This window comes from Phocoena phocoena, chromosome 6 (assembly GCF_963924675.1).
Source record: "Phocoena phocoena chromosome 6, mPhoPho1.1, whole genome shotgun sequence".
In the NCBI taxonomy this organism is placed as follows: domain Eukaryota; kingdom Metazoa; phylum Chordata; class Mammalia; order Artiodactyla; family Phocoenidae; genus Phocoena; species Phocoena phocoena.
Window position 1 is genome coordinate 75,861,299 of NC_089224.1, and position 7,701 is coordinate 75,868,999.

Here is a 7,701-nt window from a genome sequence, read left to right on the forward strand (position 1 = left end):
TTCAGATATGGTTGCTCACTCTAAAATATGTGCAGGTAGGAGTGACTGCATAGCAGGAACCACCTGAGCCTGAAATGGACCAACTCTGAATGAAAAAAGACCCTAATCATGTCATGATTAACCACCCAAGTTAATCAATTATTTAACATCATGATCTGTCCTATGCCAACGACCCTCAAAGTACATGAACAAATTGAAAGCACAAGAAGGATAAAGAAATAATTGAAAACATAAAGTCCGTGTTCAGCTAGACTTTGAGAATACTTGGAATGCCTTTAATATGAAAATTTATGACAACTTCCTGGTTTTCTATCCCTCTAATATACATGTATTGTCCCTTACTCCTAACCCATATGTGGGTTTTCAGATTAGAGAGTTATGATGGTGGTATTTCTTATCAGTAGGAGAGGATAAAATGAGATTCAGACCGTGAATGCTCTCTATTCATTTGGAAGAACATCTTTTTAATTATTTACAGTGTGCTTGGAACTACTGTACTGTGCTTAAAATCAAGTTTCCTACCAATTCTTTACATCTCTTCTCCATAACCAGGGTACAGCACTTTCAAGGAAAAGACTTATCCTCTCATAATCATGATGAATCCAGTAAGTAAAAATATGTATATATAAACCAACAAATGAACCAGACAAAACAGTCCTTGCTGTAATTTTCATTGTCACAAAGTACCTTCAAAAATGTTTCTGAAGTCAACACAATTTAAAGGGGCAGATGCAGAATGAACTTTCCAGGCTGAATATATTTATACATACACAAATGCACACACACACACACACAGAGTGTGGTTTATTGTCAAAGAAATTTCACTGAAAAAGGTAAGTCTGTAAGAGTGTGCAGATTTGGTAACATGACTATCTTCAGAGTAGTAAGTCCCATCTGTAAGAAACAAGCACCTTGAAATTTCAAAATATTTGCCTGCTGTTAAAAATTCATAACTTTCTAGATATCCTATGCTCTTGGATTGGAAGAATTAATATTGTTAAAAAATGGCCACAGGTCTTCCCTGGTGGCACAGTGGTTGAGAGTCCGCCTGCCGATGCAGGGGACACTGGTTCGTGCCCCGGTCTGGGAAGATCCCACATGCCGTGGAGCGGCTGGGCCCGTGAGCCATGGCCGCTGAGCCTGTATGTCCGGAGCCTGTGCTCTGCAACGGGAGAGGCCACAACAGTGAGAGGCCCGTGTACGGCAAAAAAAAAAAAAAAAAAAAAAATGGCCATACTACCCAAAGCAATCTACAGATTTAATGCGATCCCTATCAAATTACCCGTGACATTTTCCAAAGAACTAGAGCAAATCCTAAAATTCATATGGAACCATAAAAGACCCAGAAACGCCAAAGCAATCCTGAGGAAAAAGAACACAGCAGGAGGCATAACCCTCCCAAACTTCAGACAATACTACAAAGCTACAGTAATCAAAAGAGCACGGTATTGGCATAAAAACAGACATATGGATAAATGGAACAGAATAGCGAGCCAAGTAATAAACCCACACACCTACGATCAATTAATCTTTGATTAAGGAGGCAAGAATATACAATGAGAAAAAGACAGTCTCTTCAATAAGTGTTGGGAAAGTTGGACAGCTGCACATAAATCAATGAAGTTAGAACACACCCTCACACCATATAAAAAAATAAACTCAAAATGGCTTAAAGACTCAAATATAAGAGAGAACACCATAAAACTCCTAGGAGAGAACATAAGCAAAACATTCTCTGACGTAAGTCATACCAATGTTTTCTTAGGTCAGTCTCCCAAGGCAATAGAAATAAAAGCAAAAATAAACAAATGGGACCTAATCAAACTTATAAGCTTTTGCACAGCAAAGGAAACCATAAACAAAATGAAAAGACAACCTATGGACTGGGAAAAAATATTTGCCAATGATGTGACCAACAAGGGCCTAATTTACAAAATATAAAAACAGCTCCTACAATTCAATAACAAAAAAATAAACCACCCAATAAAAAAATGGGCAGAATACCTAAATAGATATTTCTCCAAAGAAGACATACAGATGGCCAACAGGCACATGAAAAGATGCTCATCATCACTAATTATTAGAGAAATGCAAATCAAAACTACAATGAGGTGCCACTTCACACCAGTCAGAATGGCCATTTTGAAAAAGTCTACAAGTAACAAATGCTGGAGAGGGTGTGGAGAAAAGGGAAGCCTCCTACACTATTGGTGGGAATGTAAGTTGGTGCAGCCGCTGTGGAAAACAGTATGGAGGTTCCTCAGAAAACTAAAAATAAAATTACCATATGATCCAGCAATCCCACTCCTGGGCATATACCCAGACAAAAGTATAATTCGAAAATATACATGTACCCCTATGTCCACAGCAGCACTATTTGCAATAGCCAAGACATGGAAACAGCCTAAATGTCCATCAACAGAGGAGTGGATAAAGAAGATGTGGTACATACATACAATGGAATATTACTCAGCCATAAAAAAGAATGAAATAATGCCATTTGCAGCAACATGGATGGACCTAGAGATTATCATACTAAGCGAAGTAAGTCAATAGCTTCTGCCACCTTAGAGCTGGAACTGGGTAGAGTGTAGTGGAGAGTGCAGAGGTGTACAGGGTTCCAAACGTACTTTCTCTTTCCAAAGGATGTTCATTAAGCCAACAAAAACAAACAAAAAAGCTAAATAAGTCCAAAGCATGTTCTCATACAATTTTGTAATTAATTAAGTGGGATCATTCAACCAGTGAAATTTGCTTTATATAGTTCTTCCCTTAATAGGATGAACTTCTGCACTGTGGGCTAAGCCTCATATCACTTGTTTTCTCTCTTCTTTCCTTCTTTCCTTCCTTCTCTCTCTCTCTCTCGTTCTTTCTCTTCGTGGTGGTTCTGTTTGCCATACATTAGGAAAGATACAACTGGGCTATAAAGTTTTAAGAAGGGGTTCCTGGCAGCTTCATTCTTGTCTCAATGTGATACCTGTGGCTGGCACTGTTTACTCATTAGCACTTTCTTACTTGATTAATTACTGTATGAAGGAAAATCCTGATCTTCCTTTGTTGTGGACTTCCTTCCAAGGTATTTTACTGGAAACATAGCTATTTAATGGCAGTGAGGACTGCTAGAGTATATGTAACATTAAGAATCTAAAAATATTCTACATTTCCCAATTTTGCTCCATAGCAACTATATACCCTGATTAAATTACTACTCTTATTTGAGGTACTAATGTGCATATCTAAGAAATAGGATTCATAGTGATTGTCAAGTTTTGATCTCAAAGAGCTCCTGTATATGAGAGAGATGATCAAGGGAAGGTTTGTGAAATGCTCAAAAGTGTACAGTGAAACCAGATTCATCAGAGTACCATTTAGAATCTTAATATTTTAATTGTTTTTAATACTGATTATAAAATTTATCTGTTTAGAATCCCTGGAATATGCTTAATTACTTTGTTTAAAGAAAAAATTATAAGTTACCTGTGAAATGTTAAGTTACACTGAACGTGTATCCCCCAAATTCATACATTAAAGCCCTAAACCCCAATGTGATGATATTTGGAGGTATGGACATTGGGAGGAATTAGGTTTAGATGATATCATTGCGGTGGGGAGGGTGGGGTGGGGTGTAAGACCCCTCATGATGGAATTAGTGTCCTTATAAAAGGAGTCTCTCACTCCTCCATGTGAAGACACAGCAAGAAGGTAGCCAGCTGAAATCCAAAGACAGAGTTCTCACCAGACACCCACCCTCCTAGCACCCTAACCTCAGACTTCCAGTTCCAGAACTGTGAGAAATAAATTCTTGTTGTTTAATCCACCCAGTCTATGGTATTATGTTATAACAGTTTGTGCACTAATATAAACAGAGATAATCATTGACTTTGGCCTTAAATATGAATATGAATATATAAAAATAAATATATGAACATAAGTATATAATTTTATAAATATTTTGTAATTAGGTTATACATAACTGTTTTTTTTTGCGGTACGCGGGCCTCTCACTGTTGTGGCCTCTCCCGTTGTGGAGCACAGACCCTGGACATGCAGGCTCAGCGGCCATGGCTCATGGGCCTAGCCGCTCCGCGGCATGTGGGATCTTCCTGGACTGGGGCACGAACCCGCATTCCCTGCACCGGCAGGCAGACTCCCAACCACAGCACCACTAGAGAAGCCCTATATATAACTTCTGATAAAGTCATGCTTATACACCATTTTGCCTCTGATTTTAGCAACCATCACACAATATAGCTGCTTTCTCATGTTAATAAATACTCTCCCGAAAATTCCCTTTTACTGTTTGTGAGATATCCCATCATAAAGATTGTCATGTTCATTTTTCTTTGCTTTTTTTTTTTAACATCTTTACTGGAGTATAATTGCTTTACAACGGTGTGTTAGTTTCTGCTATATAACAAAGTGAATCAGCTATACATATACATATATCTCCATATCTCCTCCCTCTTACATCTCCCCCCCACCCTCCATATCCCACCCCTCTAGGTGGTCACAAAGCACCAAACTAATCTCCCTGTGCTATGCGGCTGCTTCCCACTAGCTATGTATTTTACATCTGGTAGTATGTATGAGTCCATGCAACACTCACTTCATCCCAGCTTACCCTTCCCCCTCCCCGTGTCCTCAAGTTCATTCTGTACATCTGCGTCTTTATTCCTATCCAGCCCCTAGGTTCTTCAGAACCATTACTATTATTATTATCTTTAAGATTCCATGTATATGTGTTAGCATATGGTATTTATTTTTCTCTTTCTGACTTACTTCACTCTATATGACAGTCTCTAGGTCCATCCACCTCACTACAAATAACTCAATTTCGTTTATTTTTATGACTGAGTAATATTCCATTGTATATATGTGCTACATCTTCTTTATCAATTCATCTGTCAATAGACAATTAGGTTGTCTCCATGTCCTGGCTGCAGTAAATACAGCTGCAATGAACACTGTTGTACATGACTCTTGTTGATTATGGTTTTCTCAGGGTATATGCCAAGTAGTGGGATTGCTGGGTCATAGAGCAGTTCTATTTTTAGTTTTCTAAGGAACCTCCATACTTTTCTCAATAGTGGCTGTATCAATTTACATTCCCACCAACAGTGCAAGAGGGTTCCCTTTTGTCCACACCCTCTCCAGCATTTATTGCTTGTAGATTTTTTGATGATGGCTATGCTGAGCAATGTAAGGTGATACCTCATTGTAGTTTTGATTTGCATTTATCTAATAATTAGTGATGTTGAGCATCTTTTCATGTGCCTCTTGGCCATCTTTATGTCTTCCTTGGTGAAATGTCTATTTAGGTCTTCCACCCATTACTGGATTGGGTTGTTTGTTTTTTTAATATTGAGCTGCATGAGCTGCTTATAAGTTTTGGAGATTAATCCTTTGTCAGTTGCTTCATTTGCAAATATTTTCTCCCATTCTGAGGGTTGTCTTTTCATCTTGTTTATGGTTTCCTTTGCTGTGCAAAAGCTTTTAAGTTTCATTAGGCCCCATTTGTTTATTTTTGTTTTTATTTCCATTACTCTAGGCAGTGGGTCAAAAAGTATCTTGCTGTGATTTATGTCATGGAGTGTTCTGCCTATGTTTTCCTCTAAGAGATTTACAGTGTCTGGCCTTACATTTAGGTCTGTAATCCATTTTGAGTTTATTTTTGTGTACGGTGTTAGGGAGTGTTCTAATTTCATTCTTTTACATGTAGCTGTCCAGTTTTTCCAGCACTACTTATTTAAGAGGCTGTCTTTTCTCCATTGTATATTCTTGCCGCCTTTATCAAAGATAAGGACCATATGTGACCATATGTGCATGGGGTTATCTCTGAGCTTTCTATCCTATACCATTGATCTATATTTCTGTTTTTCTGCCAGGATCATACTTTCTTGATTACTGTGGCTTTGTAGTATAGTCTGAAGTCAGGGAGCCTTATTCCTCCAACTCTGTTTTTCTTTCTCAACTTTGCTCTGGCTATTTGGGGTCTTTTGTGTTTCCATACAAAGTATGAAATTTTTTGTTCTAGTTCTGTGAAAAATGCCATTGGTAGTTTAATGGGGGTTGCACTGAATCTGTAGATTGCTTTGGGTAGTATAGTCATTTTCACAATGTTGATTCTTCCAATCCAAGAACATGGTATATCTCTCCAACTGTTTGTATCATCTTTCATTTCTTTCATCTGTGTTATTATAGTTTTCTGCATACAGTTCTTTTGTTTCCTTAGGTAGGTTTATTCCTAGGTATTTTATTCTTTTTTGTTGCAATGGTAAATGGGAGTGTTTCCTTAATTTCCCTTTCAGATTTTTCATCATTAGTGTATAGGAATGCCAGAGATTTCTGTACATTAATTTTGTATCCTGCAACTTTACCAAATTTATTGATTAGCTCTAGTAATTTTCTGGTATCGCATCTTTAGGATTCTCTATGTATAGTATCATGTCATCTGCAAACAGTGACAGCTCTACTTCTTTTTTTCCAATTTGGATTCCTTTTACTTCTTTTTCTTCTCTGATTGTTGTGGCTAAAACTTCCAAAGCTATGTTGAATAATAGTGGTGAGAGTGGACAACATTGTTTTGTTCCTGATCTTAGAGGAAATGGTTTCAGTTTTTCAACATTGAGAACGATGTTGGCTGTGGGTTTGTCATATATAGCCTTAATTATGTTGAGGTAAGGTCCCTCTATGCCTGTTTTCTGGAAGGTTTTTATTGTAAATGTGTGTTGAATTTTGTCAAAAGCTTTTTCTGCATCTATTGAGATGATCATATGGTTTTTCTCCTATGATATGTTAAATGGTTTATCACATTGATTGATTTGCGTATATTGAAGAATCCTTGCATTCCTGGGATAAACCCCACTTGATCATGGTGTATGATCACTTTAATGTGCTATTGGATTCCATTCACTAGTATTTTGTTGAGGATTTTTGCATCTATGTTTAACAGAGATATTGGCCTATGGTTTTCTTTTTTTGTAGCATCTTTCTGTGGTTTTGATATCAGGGTGAGGGTGGCTTCATAGAATGAGTTTGGGAGTGTTCCTCCCTCTGCTATATTTTGGAAGAGTTTGAGAAGGATAGGTGTTAGCTCTTCTCTAAATGTTTGATAGAATTCGCCTGTGAAGCCATCTGGTCCTGGGCTTTTGTTTGTTGGAAGATTTTTATTCACAGTCTCAATTTCAGTGCTTGTGACTGGTCTGTTTATATTTTGTATTTCTTCCTGGTTCAGTCTCTGAAGGTTGTGCTTGTCTAAGAATTTGTCCATTTCTTCCAGGTTGTTCATTTTATAGGCCTATAGTTGCTTGTAGTAATTGCTCATGATCCTTTGTATTTCTGCAGTATCAGTTGTTACTTCTCCTTTTTCATTTCTAATTCCATTGATTTGAGTCTTCTCCCTTTTGTTCTTGATGAGTCTGGCTAATGGTTTATCAATTTTGTTTATCTTCTCAAAGAACGAACTTTTAGTTTTATTGATCGTTGCTATCGTTTCCTTCATTTCTTTTTCCTTTATCTCTGATCTGATTTTTATGGTTTCTTTCCTTCTACTAACTTTGGGGTTTTTTTGTTCTCCTTTCTCTAATTGCTTTAGGTGTAAGGTTAGGTTGTTTATTTGAGATGTTTCTTGTTTCTTGAGGTAGGATTGTATTGCTATAAACTTCCCTCTTAGTACTGCTTTTGCTGCATCCCACAGGTTTT